Raw genomic sequence first — 15,452 nt, forward strand, 5'->3', positions numbered from 1 at the left:
TGGACGGTTGATGACGGGATTCTGATGGGTTGCCAGATTTACTGTGTATGTGTTTCCGTAGTGTAGTGGTTATCACGTCCGCCTCACACGCGAAAGGTCCCCGGTTCGAAATCGGGCGGAAACAGCGTAACGGTTTTGAGGTATACAAAGTTAATGTTTATATTCTCCTGCTTTACTATCAAGTAGCTATTCGTGATGAGTCTATCTTGAACAGAACCTTCAGCAGTGTCTACTGGGCACCACGCCACCTCTTCAACCGATAGCCTCGTCATATTATTAAGTATTTAAACCTGCGCGGAAAACCTGTTCATGCGGGTGCTTCTGATGACAATTTTTTCCAGGGTTTTTTTCAATCTCACAGGTTTCAGTAGTGTAGTGGTTATCACGTTTGACTATCACGCGAAAGGTCCCAGGTTTGAGACCGGGCGGAAACATGGTCAAAGTATTTGTATTTAGGGCTCGCAGTTGAGAGCATAGACTGTATGAAAGTTAAACTCTAACTCTAGTTGTGAGAAGTTCATAGAAGTGTCTGGGTGTCAACCTCCTTTCCTGTTTTGCCTAGCGTTACTGAGTCTTCTACGTGCACCTCTCCAGCATGGACTGCTGGGGTAAACGTCTCATCCTGGATCATCTAGCGTGCAATGGACGGTTCGTATCCCATTAGCATGTCATGGCGGGCTTTGGCCGCTGTCGTCACGATTTTACAATTGAGGCCTAGCGTGCTAGCATTGTTCTCCGCGGTAGTAGATGGGCGAATTGATGTTTAGGATAATATGGTTCAAATATGTATGATATAACCACTTACATTTACACCTGACCACTCTGACCCTGGTTCCATTAAATGTTGTGAACTGGACTGGACGGTAGATGACGGGATTCTGATGGGTTGCCAGATTATCCATGTATGTGTTTCCGTAGTGTAGTGGTTATCATGTTCGCCTCACACGCGATAGGTCCCCGGTTCGAAACCGGGCGGAAACAGCATTACAATTTTGAGATCAACAAAGTTAATGTTTAAATTCTCCTGCTTTACTATCAAGCAGCTATTCGGGAAAAGTCTATCTGGAACAGAACCTTCAGCAGCGTCTACTTGGCACCACGCCACCTCTTCAACCGATAGCCTCGTCATATTATTAAGTGTTTAAACCTGCGCTGAAGACCTGTTCATGCGGGAGCTTCTGCTGACAACATTTTTCTAGGGTTTTCCTCAGTCTAACAGGTTTCCGTAGTGTAGTGGTTATCACGTTCGCCTAACACGCGAAAGGTCGCTGGTTCGAGACCGGGCGGAAACATGGTGAAAGTATTTGTATTTAGCGTTCGCAGTTGAGAGCATAGACTGTATGAAAGTTAAACTCTAACTCTAGTTGGGAGAAGTTCTTAGGAGTGTCTGGGTGTCAACCTCCTTTCCTGATTTACCTAGCGTTACTGAATCTTCTACGTGCACCTCTCTAGCATGGACTTCTGGGACTTTACAATTGAGGCCGAGCGTGCTAGCATTGTTCCCCGCTGTAGCAGATAGGATAATATGTTTCAAACATGTATGATATAACCACTTACATTCACACCTGACCTCTCTGACCCTGGTTCCATTAAATGTTGTGAATGAGACTGGACGGTTGATGACGGGATTCTGATGGGTTGCCAGATTTACTGTGTATGTGATTCCGTAGTGTAGTGGTTATCACGTTCGCCTCACACGCGAAAGGTCCCCGGTTCGAAATCGGGCGGAAACAGCATAACGGTTTTGAGGTATACAAAGTTAATATTTATATTCTCCTGCTTTACTATCAAGTAGCTATTCGTGAAGAGTCTATCTTGAACAGAACCTTCAGCAGTGTCTACTGGGCACCACGCCACCTCTTCAACCGATAGCCTCGTCATATTATTAAGTATTTAAACCTGCGCGGAAAACCTGTTCATGCGGGTGCTTCTGATGACAATTTTTTCTAGGGTTTTTTTCAATCTCACAGGTTTCAGTAGTGTAGTGGTTATCACGTTTTACTATCACGCGAAAGGTCCCAGGTTCGAGAAGTATTTGTATTTAGGGCTCGCAGTTGAGAGCATAGACTGTATGAAAGTTAAACTCTAACTCTAGTTGTGAGAAGTTCATAGGAGTGTCTGGGTGTCAACCTCCTTTCCTGTTTTGCCTAGCGTTACTGAGTCTTCTACGTGCACCTCTCCAGCATGGACTGCTGGGGTAAACGTCTCATCCTGGATCGTCTAGCGTGCAATGGACGGTTCGTATCCCATTAGCATGTCATGGCGGGCTTTGGCCGCTGTCGTCACGATTTTACAATTGAGGCCTAGCGTGCTAGCATTGTTCTCCGCGGTAGTAGATGGGCGAATGGATGTTTAGGATAATATGGTTCAAATATGTATGATATAACCACTTACATTTACACCTGACCACTCTGACCCTGGTTCCATTTAATGTTGTGAACTAGACTGGACGGTAGATGACGGGATTCTGATGGGTTGCCAGATTCACCATGTATGTGTTTCTGTAGTGTAGTGGTTATCACGTTCGCCTCACACGCGAAAGGTCCCCGGTTCGAAACCGGGCGGAAACGGCATTACAATTTTGAGATCAACAAAGTTAATGTTTAAATTCTCCTGCTTTACTATCAAGCAGCTATTCGGGAAAAGTCTATCTGGAACAGAACCTTCAGCAGCGTCTACTTGGCACCACGCCACCTCTTCAACCGATAGCCTCGTCATATTATTAAGTGTTTAAACCTGCGCTGAAAACCTGTTCATGCGGGAGCTTCTGCTGACAAAATTTTTCTAGGGTTTTCCTCAGTCTAACAGGTTTCCGTAGTGTAGTGGTTATCACGTTCGCCTAACACGCTAAAGGTCCCCGGTTCGAGACCGGGCGGAAACATGGTGAAAGTATTTGTATTTAGCGCTCGCAGTTGAGAGCATAGACTGTATGAAAGTTAAACTCTAACTCTAGTTGGGAGAAGTTCTTAGGAGTGTCTGGGTGTCAACCTCCTTTCCTGATTTGCCTAGCGTTACTGAATCTTCTACGTGCACCTCTCTAGCATGGACTTCTGGGACTTTACAATTGAGGCCGAGCGTGCTAGCATTGTTCCCCGCTGTAGCAGATGGGCGAATGGATGTTTAGGATAATATGTTTCAAACATGTATGATATAACCACTTACATTCACACCTGACCACTCTGACCCTGGCTCCATTAAATGTTGTGAACGAGACTGGACGGTTGATGACGGGATTCTGATGGGTTGCCTGATTTTCCGTGTATGTGTTTCTGTAGTGTAGTGGTTATCACGTTTGCCTCACACGCGAAAGGTCCCCGGTTCGAAACCGGGCGGAAATAGCATTACAATTTTGAGATCAACAAAGTTAATGTTTAAATTCTCCTGCTTTACTATCAAGCAGCTATTCGGGAAAAGTCTATCTGGAACAGAACCTTCAGCAGCGTCTACTTGGCACCACGCCACCTCTTCAACCGATAGCCTCGTCATATTATTAAGTGTTTAAACCTGCGCTGAAAACCTGTTCATGCGGGAGCTTCTGCTGACAAAATTTTCTAGGGTTTTGATCAGTCTAACAGGTTTCCGTAGTGTAGTGGTTATCACGTTCGCCTAACACGCGAAAGGTCCCTGGTTCGAGACCGGGCGGAAACATGGTGAAAGTATTTGTATTTAGCGCTCGCAGTTGAGAGCATAGACTGTATGAAATTTAAACTCTAACTCTAGTTGGGAGAAGTTCTTAGGAGTGTCTGGGTGTCAACCTCCTTTCCTGATTTGCCTAGCGTTACTGAATCTTCTACGTGCACCTCTCTAGCATGGACTTCTGGGACTTTACAATTGAGGCCGAGCGTGCTAGCATTGTTCCCCGCTGTAGCAGATGGGCGAATGGATGTTTAGGATAATATTTTTCAAACATGTATGATATAACCACTTACATTCACATCTTACCACTCTGACCCTGGTTCCATTAAATGTTGTGAACTAGACTGGACGGTAGATGACGGGATTCTGATGGGTTGCCAGATTATCCATGTATGTGTTTCCGTAGTGTAGTGGTTATCAAGTTCGCCTCATACGCGAAAGGTCCCCGGTTCAAAACCGGGCGGAAACGGCATTACAATTTTGAGATCAACAAAGTTAATGTTTAAATTCTCCTGCTTTACTATCAAGCAGCTATTCGGGAAAAGTCTATCTGGAACAGAACCTTCAGCAGCGTCTACTTGGCACCACGCCACCTCTTCAACCGATAGCCTCGTCATATTATTAAGTGTTTAAACCTGCGCTGAAAACCTGTTCATGCGGGAGCTTCTGCTGACAAAATTTTTCTAGGGTTTTCCTCAGTCTAACAGGTTTCCGTAGTGTAGTGGTTATCACGTTCGCCTAACACGCGAAAGGTCGCTGGTTCGAGACCGGGCGGAAACATGGTGAAAGTATTTGTATTTAGCGTTCGCAGTTGAGAGCATAGACTGTATGAAAGTTAAACTCTAACTCTAGTTGGGAGAAGTTCTTAGGAGTGTCTGGGTGTCAACCTCCTTTCCTGATTTGCCTAGCGTTACTGAATCTTCTACGTGCACCTCTCTAGCATGGACTTCTGGGACTTTACAATTGAGGCCGAGCGTGCTAGCATTGTTCCCCGCTGTAGCAGATAGGATAATATGTTTCAAACATGTATGATATAACCACTTACATTCACACCTGACCTCTCTGACCCTGGTTCCATTAAATGTTGTGAACGAGACTGGACGGTTGATGACGGGATTCTGATGGGTTGCCAGATTTACTGTGTATGTGTTTCCGTAGTGTAGTGGTTATCACGTTCGCCTCACACGCGAAAGGTCCCCGGTTCGAAATCGGGCGGAAACAGCATAACGGTTTTGAGGTATACAAAGTTAATGTTTATATTCTCCTGCTTTACTATCAAGTAGCTATTCGTGAAGAGTCTATCTTGAACAGAACCTTCAGCAGTGTCTACTGGGCACCACGCCACCTCTTCAACCGATAGCCTCGTCATATTATTAAGTATTTAAACCTGCGCGGAAAACCTGTTCATGCGGGTGCTTCTGATGACAATTTTTTCTAGGGTTTTTTTCAATCTCACAGGTTTCAGTAGTGTAGTGGTTATCACGTTTTACTATCACGCGAAAGGTCCCAGGTTTGAGACCGGGCGGAAACATGGTCAAAGTATTTGTATTTAGGGCTCGCAGTTGAGAGCATAGACTGTATGAAAGTTAAACTCTAACTCTAGTTGTGAGAAGTTCATAGGAGTGTCTGGGTGTCAACCTCCTTTCCTGTTTTGCCTAGCGTTACTGAGTCATCTACGTGCACCTCTCCAGCATGGACTGCTGGGGTAAACGTCTCATCCTGGATCGTCTAGCGTGCAATGGACGGTTCGTATCCCATTAGCATGTCATGGCGGGCTTTGGCCGCTGTCGTCACGATTTTACAATTGAGGCCTAGCGTGCTAGCATTGTTCTCCGCGGTAGTAGATGGGCGAATTGATGTTTAGGATAATATGGTTCAAATATGTATGATATAACCACTTACATTTACACCTGACCACTCTGACCCTGGTTCCATTAAATGTTGTGAACTGGACTGGACGGTAGATGACGGGATTCTGATGGGTTGCCAGATTATCCATGTATGTGTTTCCGTAGTGTAGTGGTTATCACGTTCGCCTCACACGCGAAAGGTCCCCGGTTCGAAACCGGGCGGAAACAGCATTACAATTTTGAGATCAACAAAGTTAATGTTTAAATTCTCCTGCTTTACTATCAAGCAGCTATTCGGGAAAAGTCTATCTGGAACAGAACCTTCAGCAGCGTCTACTTGGCACCACGCCACCTCTTCAACCGATATCCTCGTCATATTATTAAGTGTTTAAACCTGCGCTGAAAACCTGTTCATGCGGGAGCTTCTGCTGACAAAATTTTCTAGGATTTTGCTCAGATTAACAGGTTTCCGTAGTGTAGTGGTTATCACGTTCGCCTAACACGCGAAAGGTTCCTGGTTCGAGACCGGGCGGAAACATGGTGAAAGTATTTGTATTTAGCGCTCGCAGTTGAGAGCATAGACTGTATGAAAGTTAAACTCTAACTCTAGTTGGGAGAAGTTCTTAGGAGTGTCTGGGTGTCAACCTCCTTTCCTGATTTGCCTAGCGTTACTGAATCTTCTACGTGCACCTCTCTAGCATGGACTTCTGGGACTTTACAATTGAGGCCGAGCGTGCTAGCATTGTTCCCCGCTGTAGCAGATGGGCGAATGGATGTTAAGGATAATATTTTTCAAACATGTATGATATAACCACTTACATTCACATCTTACCACTCTGACCCTGGTTCCATTAAATGTTGTGAACGAGACTGGACGGTTGATGACGGGATTCTGATGGGTTGCCAGATTTACTGTGTATGTGTTTCCGTAGTGTAGTGGTTATCACGTTCGCCTCACACGCGAAAGGTCCCCGGTTTGAAATCGGGCGGAAACAGCATAACGGTTTTGAGGTATACAAAGTTAAAGTTTATATTCTCCTGCTTCACTATCAAGTAGCTATTCGTGAAGAGTCTATCTTGAACAGAACCTTCAGCAGTGTCTACTGGGCACCACGCCACCTCTTCAACCGATAGCCTCGTCATATTATTAAGTATTTAAACCTGCGCGGAAAACCTGTTCATGCGGGTGCTTCTGATGACAATTTTTTCTGTTTTTTTTTTCAATCTCACAGGTTTCAGTAGTGTAGTGGTTATCACGTTTGACTATCACGCGAAAGGTCCCAGGTTCGAGACCGGGCGGAAACATGGTCAAAGTATTTGTATTTAGGGCTCGCAGTTGAGAGCATAGACTGTATGAAAGTTAAACTCTAACTCTAGTTGTGAGAAGTTCATAGGAGTGTCTGGGTGTCAACCTCCTTCCCTGTTTTGCCTAGCGTTACTGAGTCTTCTACGTGCACCTCTCCAGCATGGACTGCTGGGGTAAACGTCTCATCCTGGATCGTCTAGCGTGCAATGGACGGTTCGTATCCCATTAGCATGTCATGGCGGGCTTTGGCCGCTGTCGTCACGATTTTACAATTGAGGCCTAGCGTGCTAGCATTGTTCTCCGCGGTAGCAGATGGGCGAATGGATGTTTAGGATAATATGGTTCAAATATGTATGATATAACCACTCACATTCACACCTGACCACTCTGACCCTAGTTCCATTAAATGTTGTGAACTAGACTGGACGGTAGATGACGGGATTCTGATGGGTTGCCAGGTTTTCCGTGCATGTGTTTCCGTAGTGTAGTGGTTATGACGTTTGCCTCACATGCGAAAGGTCCCCGGTTCGAAACCGGGCGGAAACAGCATTACAATTTTGAGATCAACAAAGTTAATGTTTAAATTCTCCTGCTTTACTATCAAGCAGCTATTCGGGAAAAGTCTTTCTGGAACACAACCTTCAGCAGTGTCTACTGGGCACCACGCCACCTCTTCAACCGATAGCCTCGTCATATTATTAAGTATTTAAACCTGCGCGGAAAACCTGTTCATGCGGGTGCTTCTGATGACAATATTTTCTAGGTTTTTTTTCAATCTAACATTTTTCAGTAGTGTAGTGGTTATCACGTTTGACTGTCTCGCGAAAGGTCCCAGGTTCGAGACCGGGCGGAAACATGGTGAAAGTATTTGTATTTAGCGCTCGCAGTTGAGAGCATAGACTGTATGAAAGTTAAACTCTAACTCTAGTTGGGAGAAGTTCTTAGGAGTTTCTGGGTGTCAACCTCCTTTCCTGATTTGCCTAGCGTTACTGAATCTTCTACGTGCACCTCTCTAGCATGGACTTCTGGGACTTTACAATTGAGGCCGAGCGTGCTAGCATTGTTCCCCGCTGTAGCAGATGGGCGAATGGATGTTTAGGATAATATGTTTCAAACATGTATGATATAACCACTTAGATTCACACCTGACCACTCTGACCCTGGTTCCATTAAAGGTTGTGAATGAGACTGGACGGTTGATGACGGGATTCTGATGGGTTGCCAGATTATACGTATATGTGTTTCCGTAGTGTAGTGGGTATCACGTTCGCCTCACACGCGAAAGGTCCCCGGTTCGAAACCGGGCGGAAACAGCATTACAATTTTGAGATCAACAAAGTTAATGTTTAAATTCTCCTGCTTTACTATCAAGCAGCTATTCGGGAAAAGTCTATCTGGAACAGAACCTTCAGCAGCGTGTACTTGGCACCACGCCACCCATTCAACCGATAGCCTCGTCATATTATTAAGTGTTTAAACCTGCGCTGAAAACCTGTTCATGCGGGAGCTTCTGCTGACAAAATTTTCTAGGGTTTTGCTCAGTCTAACAGGTTTTCGTAGTGTAGTGGTTATCACGTTCGCCTTACACGCGAAAGGTCCCCGGTTCGAGACCGGGCGGAAACATGGTCAAAGTATTTGTATTTAGCGCTCGCAGTTGAGAGCATAGACTGTATGAAAGTTAAACTCTATCTCTAGTTGTGAGAATTTCTTAGGAGTGTCTGGGTGTCAACCTCCTTTCCTGATTTGCCTAGCGTTACTGAGTCTTCTACGTGCACCTCTCTAGCATGGACTTCTGGGACTTTACAATTGAGGCCGAGCGTGCTAGCATTGTTCCCTGCTGTAGCAGATAGGATAATATGTTTCAAACATGTATGATATAACCACTTACATTCACACCTGACCACTCTGACCCTGGTTCCATTAAATGTTGTGAACGAGACTGGACGGTTGATGACGGGATTCTGATGGGTTGCCAGATTTACCATATATGTGTTTCCGTAGTGTAGTGGTTATCACGTTCGCCTCACACGCGAAAGGTCCCCGGTTCGAAATCGGGCGGAAACAGCATAACGGTTTTGAGGTATACAAAGTTAATGTTTATATTCTCCTGCTTTACTATCAAGTAGCTATTCGTGAAGAGTCTATCTTGAACAGAACCTTCAGCATCGTCTACTTGGCACCACGCCACCTCTTGAACCGATAGCCTCTTCATATTATTAAGTATTTAAACCAATGCGGAAAAGCTGTTCATGCGGGAGCTTCTGATGACAATATTTCCTAGGGTTTTTTTTCAATCTCACAGGTTTCCGTAGTGTATTTGTTATCACGTTCGTCTTACACGCAAAAGGTCCCCGGTTCAAGACCGGGCGGAAACAGCATGACTTACAAATGTAATGTTTAAATTCTCCTGCTTTACTATCAAGCAGCTATTCGAGAAAAGTCTTTCTGGAACACAACCTTCAGCAGTGTCTACTGGGCACCACGCCACCTCTTCAACCGATAGCCTCGTCATATTATTAAGTATTTAAACCTGCGCGGAAAACCTGTTCATGCGGGTGCTTCTGATGACAATATTTTCTAGTTTTTTTTTCAATATAACAGGTTTCAGTAGTGTAGTGGTTATCATGTTTGACTGTCTCGCGAAAGGTCCCAGGTTCGAGACCGGGCGGAAACATGGTGAAAGTATTTGTATTTAGCGCTCGCAGTTGAGAGCATAGACTGTATGAAAGTTAAACTCTAACTCTAGTTGGGAGAAGTTCTTAGGAGTGTCTGGGTGTCAACCTCCTTTCCTGATTTGCCTAGCGTTACTGAATCTTCTACGTGCACCTCTCTAGCATGGACTTCTGGGACTTTACAATTGAGGCCGAGTGTGCTAGCATTGTTCCCCGCTGTAGCAGATGGGCGAATGGATGTTTAGGATAATATGTTTCAAACATGTATGATATAACCACTTACATTCACACCTGACCACTCTGACCCTGGTTCCATTAAATGTTGTGAACGAGACTGGACGGTTGATGACGGGATTCTGATGGGTTGCCAGATTCGCCTTGTATGTATTTCCGTAGTGTAGTGGTTATCACGTTCGCCTCACACGCGAAAGGTCCCTGGTTCGAAACCGGGTGGAAATAGCATAACAGTTTTGAGGTATACAAAGTTAATGTTTAAATTCTCCTGTTTTACTATCACGTAGCTATTCGTGAAGAGTCTATCTTGAACAGAACCTTCAGCAGCGTCTACTTGGCACCACGCCACCTCTTGAACCGATAGCCTCTTCATATTATTAAGTATTTAAACCAATGCGGAAAAGCTGTTCATGCGGGAGCTTCTGATGACAATATTTTCTAGGTTTTTTTTCAATCTCATAGGTTTCCGTAGTGTAGTTGTTATCACGTTCGTCTTACACGCGAAAGGTCCCCGGTTCAAGACCGGGCGGAAACAGCATGACTTACAAATTTAATGTTTAAATTCTCCTGCTTTACTATCAAGCATCTATTCGGGAAAAGTCTGTCTGGAACAGGACCTTCAGCAGTGACGACTGGGCACCACGCCACCTCTTCAACCGATAGCCTCGTCATATTATTAAGTGTTTAAACCTGCGCTGAAAACCTGTTCCTGCGGGAGCTTATGATGACAACATTTTGATGACAACATTTTCTAAGGTTTTGCCCAATCTAACAGGTTTCCGTAATAGTGGTTATCACGTCCGCCTGACATGCAAAAGGTCACCGGTTCGAAACCGAGCGGAAACAGTTTCATTGTTTTGAGGTATACAAAGTTAATGTTTAGATTCTCCTGCTTTACTATCAAGCAGCTATTCGAGAAAAGTCTTTCTGGAACACAACCTTCAGCAGTGTCTACTGGGCACCACGCCACCTCTTCAACCGATAGCCTTGTCATATTATTAAGTGTTTAAACCTGCACTGAAAACCTGTTCATGCGGGAGCTTCTGATGACAATATTTTCTAGTTTTTTTTTCAAACTCACAGGTTTCAGTAGTGTAGTGGTTATCACATTTGACTAACACGCGAAAGTTCCCAGGTTCGAGTTCGGGCGGAAACATGGTCAAAGTATTTGTATTTAGGGCTCGCAGTTGAGAGCATAGACTGCATGAAAGTTAAACTCGAACTCTAGTTGTGAGAAGTTCTTAGAAGTGTCTGTCTCTCAACCTCCTTTTCTGTTTTGCCTAGTGTTAGTGTAGTAGCCCATAGAGAAAAAAAGTTTTCCCAAATGGACTGTCATTTGGACAAAGCCCCTCAGAAGTGTGGCCTGCAAGACCTAATGGTTCAGAATGTGGTGGAAAAACAGTTTTTGAGATAGGAAGGTCCTACCGCCCTGAAATTCGAATACCATATTCTAGGGCCTAAATGGGACCCCCGCACCGAAACTTGGCCCGGTCGGACCCCCGAGGGCAGGAAGGGGGGGCCCTTCCTGCCCGAAACTTGGCCCAGTCGACCCCGAGTGCAGGAAGGTGGGGCCTGGACTTTCATAATCTTCGCTCGGTGAATGTAAAGGATATTTGGTCGGATGTTATGACGAAGAATCATAATGTGAATGGGAATATTTTATAAATGTCTTGATATCATCTTTCGTCTCAACACTTCTGCTGCAGCCGCTTAAAGTTTCACTCCGTGGACCTTAAAATATGAATCAATCCATTAGAAGTATGAAAATATCTTCCCGGTGGAGTAACGGGACAAACAAGGTGTCCTTTGACATCTACGTTTCGAGGCAATTGCAACAGTGCCACACATGATCATATTTGAATATGTTTTGGGGTAGTAATTAGCTATCGATTTTGGAGGCCTTTATCAATAATAACCAGCTACAGATTTGCTTCCCGATGGAGATTTTTGACAAATTACATGTTATTTAGCATCTACACGTTAAGCTGAGTCCAATGAGATCAAGCTCGCCCTCTTGCTACACCGAGATCATGTCCTAGACCTAGGTGTACCATGTAAAATACATGTTACCATTTGCTTGAGTGTCATGCTTGGTGTCATTGGACTCAGCTCAACGTGTAGATGCTAAATAACATCATTTCTCACAAATTTCTATCGGGAAGCAAATTAATAGCTGCTCATTATTGATTAAGGCCTCCAATTTCGACAGCTAATTACTACCATTAAACATGTTCGAATATGCTCATGTGTGGCACCGTTGATGTTGAAGGACACCTTGAAGGACACCTTGTTCGCCCTCTTACGCCACCGGGAAGATATTTACATGCTTCTGATTGACCAATGAATTGATTCAGCTATTCCCCCAGAAGTCTGGGGTCAAAAGGTCAAAAGGAGACGGCACCACGCCGCTTATGAGACAAAAGTTAATGTGTATTTCTCTCATAACTTTTTGTCATTATTAAAGAGAGGCCTGATTCTCAGATATGCAGGTTGGATGGCTATGGTGTAGGTCTGGGAAGAACTTCAGGCCAAAATCTTGCAAGCGAGCCGCTGGGTGCAGGTGCAACGAGATGGAGCACTTGCTCATTTCCTGTAGGGCTGGAGCCACAAGTTGAAGCTTATGCATCATTTGAGACCCCCTTTGATAAAAGGGGGTCACCCCGCTATTTTACAGGGTTGGAACTAGGCCCTCTCGGATGCCATTTGTTTCACTACGACTTCTTTCAGCTGCACACCCCTCTTCCCCAACGAGATTACGGCTAATAAAACGCTTGAGGTGGCGTTTTGGAAAGAAAAAACTTAATTTTTTTTAGGACATGGCATGAAGGTAATTATGAGCCTTCACTCGAAAAAAATAATACTGCACGTTACTTAATTCAATCAGTGCAGCATTTTTACACTTAAAAATATTGAGTTGATATGAAAGCTCTCAAATCAGTTCCACAAAACATGAGTAATGAGTAAATCCAAGTAATATTTTTAAGTACATCTGAATGAATTGACTTGGCTCAATTACCACATAAATTGAGTAAATGTAACTGAAATTATGTGTTAACCATATGGTAAACCATATGGAGTAGAAATCACTAATCAAATTCAGTAAATATAATTGAAAAACATTTGTAGGAGATAACTGCAAATTTGCTTATGATTTACTGATTTACTGTTGTTTTACCAACAGACTTTTTAATTTTATTAATATGATATATTATATATTTGAGGATATTTACTATAAACCAAAATGGAGAAGAGCTCACAAAACATGAAAGCTTTATTTTAAAACATTTTTCCAATTTTTTAACATTTCCAACAGATTTATTTAACATTAACAGCCAACTGCACTGTTGATGGGAGGGTTGAACTGCTTTAAAACTCTAAAAAAATGAAGCCTTATGCCTCACTGGAATGATTAAAAAAGAAAAGAAAAGAAAAGACATAAATGCAAAACGGAAATGTCACAGACTGGACACACTGGAAAAAGCCTTCTGTTGAACCAATTAAAAAAAACAAGGGTAATGGTTCACATCTATATTACATAACTTGAGCCAATGACAAATATATAGCTTACCTCAAACAATATTTCCTATGTTCGTAAAAACAAAATAATACAACTTGGCACCAAGTATAATTCTATTCTTTGAATGAAGTTAATACATTTAAATCGTATGTTAAATCCTAAACAAAAACATATTGATTCACTCCAACAATTGTTTCTCATTTAAGAAATACCTATCAGAAATAATTTGTTTTATCCAATCAAAAAGATTACAATTTAATCAAACAATTGTTTCTCATTTAAACATGAACATATTTTTGTATACATCATCATTTTTTCCCGCTCGGCGCTCGCAGCTTCATGGTCATGTTCCAGCATCAGCAGTGTCAAAGACACCTCGATACTCCGCTTGGTGAAGCCGGGGATCGAACAAACAACCTTCAGGTTACCAGCCAACCCGCTCTACCACCTGAGCTACTGCCGCCACACAATATTTATATTAACAATGTAAATCGCACAGTTAGGCCTACTCCAGACCTCCCTCCAGACACAGACAGACTGTCCTAGCTCACAGAACCAGTGAGTCATCGTCACTCTGGTCAAGGCTCTCTACTGCAGGTTCAGCTGTAGGTGCTACCTTGAATGAATAAGCAGCTGATGTTCCAAAAAGCTTCAAAACATGATCAGGCAGCTGGTGCTCAAAGCAAGCATCACCTGACAGCTTTAATCCACTCTGCTTTAATCCATATCGGATGTATAGGATGGAGTTTAAGGTCTGCAAGGACATCCGGTTCCTGAGTTTGCTTTTTACCACCAGGACTGAGCTGAGTCTGAAAAAATATTTCTAAATTGAGCTCCTAATCAAATATAACAGTGTTTTAGGAAGAAAACAAAAAAAAAATATTTGGATTGAATGACAAAATTATTAATCAGTTGAATACACAACCTTAAAATTTTACATTTGTCAAAATTGATATTTCTTAATTGAGCTCCTAATTAAAAATATCTATATTTCACAGTATTTGGAAATAAAAAAAAGTTATTTTAAAAATAAAACAAAAAATGTTTATTTGAATTGAATTACAAAATAATAATCAGATGAAGTACGGCTTAAAACCGTTTTTCCAGTGCACAGACTGATCTCAGACTGTTCACAGAACACAGACTGGAATGGAATTCCAACTATATCAGCACAATGTTTTTCAGTCTTTGCACCTTTGTTGACAGGTTTCCAGCATCGACTTCAACAAGCATCTTTTGAAAAACTTCAAAAGTGTACTTTAGAGTGTTGGGGTACTATAGGTCCAAGGCATAAGTTAGCCCAAGCAAGTAGCAGCAGGCTCTGCTGAGATCCCCAAGGTGGTTGAGTACGATGGAACCCTCAATGATGATCCCTACATCCCTGACTTGTCCATTTTCATTGCGCACAACGTACAGAGCCATCATCTCTGCTGCCAGCTCTTCTTCCACACTGATGGCTGAATCATCAGAAGTCTGTGGACATTGTAAAGCAAAGTGGTTAGAGCAGGCAGAATATCACCAGAATAAAATAAATTACCATACAACATAAATAGGATATACAATATGTTTAGGTTTTCTATTATTTTGACTAGCATACAACAAATTGGAATGATATCAACAGACTGCAAATAACAACTAGAACATTTCCTCTGAGAAATTTTGATAGGGCCACGGGAGCTACGGCCGGTTTTGCCATCTTTGTCAACATGGGAATCAAACCCACAACCTTAAGATCAAGACAGAGCTGATCACACAGACATAATCATCCGTCTACAAGCACTGATATGAGAAGCTGTAGGCTAATCATATTAAGTTACCTGTGTGTGTGTGTGTGTGTGTGTAACTGTAATCACATAAAGTTACCTGTGTGCTGGTGTTCGTTGTGTCTGTGCGTGTCTTTAATCACATAAGTGTGTGTGCGGGGGAGTGTGGGAAAGGACTGCGCGCATGTGTAATGTATGTGTATGGGATAATGTGTAGTTTGGAGGTTGTTATGGAGAATTACTCCCAACAGGATAAAATGGAACTGTCATAAACTGTATGGAGAACAGTGAAAGCCATTTCTTTTCATTGCACTCACCTCAAATTCCTTGATTAAGGCACCCACATCTTCTCCCAAGTGATCAATTAGACACCTGATGACAACTTCTCTAGTTTTCTCAATGGGAATTCCACTCTGTTAAGAAAAAAAAAAACGAAACCGTTGGCAAAAATACACTAGTCACTTTCTATTAAAA

At 43.0% G+C, this 15,452-nt stretch overlaps 9 non-coding genes across 9 annotated transcripts; all 9 read left to right on the forward strand.

Annotated features, from left to right (window-relative positions):
• Positions 1 to 2,497: 2,497 nt before the first annotated feature.
• trnav-cac (transfer RNA valine (anticodon CAC)) lies at positions 2,498 to 2,570 on the forward strand. The gene has a single exon. It is a non-coding gene; the product is annotated as a tRNA-Val (tRNA).
• Positions 2,571 to 3,575: 1,005 nt separating this feature from the next.
• Positions 3,576 to 3,648, forward strand: trnav-aac (transfer RNA valine (anticodon AAC)). Its single transcript has one exon. It is a non-coding gene; the product is annotated as a tRNA-Val (tRNA).
• A 1,136-nt stretch (positions 3,649 to 4,784) lies between these two features.
• On the forward strand, positions 4,785 to 4,857 carry trnav-cac (transfer RNA valine (anticodon CAC)). Its single transcript has one exon. It is a non-coding gene; the product is annotated as a tRNA-Val (tRNA).
• A 784-nt stretch (positions 4,858 to 5,641) lies between these two features.
• trnav-cac (transfer RNA valine (anticodon CAC)) lies at positions 5,642 to 5,714 on the forward strand. Its single transcript has one exon. It is a non-coding gene; the product is annotated as a tRNA-Val (tRNA).
• A 237-nt stretch (positions 5,715 to 5,951) lies between these two features.
• Positions 5,952 to 6,024, forward strand: trnav-aac (transfer RNA valine (anticodon AAC)). The gene has a single exon. It is a non-coding gene; the product is annotated as a tRNA-Val (tRNA).
• Positions 6,025 to 8,032: 2,008 nt separating this feature from the next.
• On the forward strand, positions 8,033 to 8,105 carry trnav-cac (transfer RNA valine (anticodon CAC)). The gene has a single exon. It is a non-coding gene; the product is annotated as a tRNA-Val (tRNA).
• A 237-nt stretch (positions 8,106 to 8,342) lies between these two features.
• On the forward strand, positions 8,343 to 8,415 carry trnav-uac (transfer RNA valine (anticodon UAC)). Its single transcript has one exon. It is a non-coding gene; the product is annotated as a tRNA-Val (tRNA).
• A 368-nt stretch (positions 8,416 to 8,783) lies between these two features.
• On the forward strand, positions 8,784 to 8,856 carry trnav-cac (transfer RNA valine (anticodon CAC)). Its single transcript has one exon. It is a non-coding gene; the product is annotated as a tRNA-Val (tRNA).
• Positions 8,857 to 9,850: 994 nt separating this feature from the next.
• On the forward strand, positions 9,851 to 9,923 carry trnav-cac (transfer RNA valine (anticodon CAC)). Its single transcript has one exon. It is a non-coding gene; the product is annotated as a tRNA-Val (tRNA).
• Positions 9,924 to 15,452: the final 5,529 nt, after the last annotated feature.

Source organism: Gadus chalcogrammus, unplaced genomic scaffold (assembly GCF_026213295.1).
Source record: "Gadus chalcogrammus isolate NIFS_2021 unplaced genomic scaffold, NIFS_Gcha_1.0 GACHA078, whole genome shotgun sequence".
Taxonomy (NCBI): domain Eukaryota; kingdom Metazoa; phylum Chordata; class Actinopteri; order Gadiformes; family Gadidae; genus Gadus; species Gadus chalcogrammus.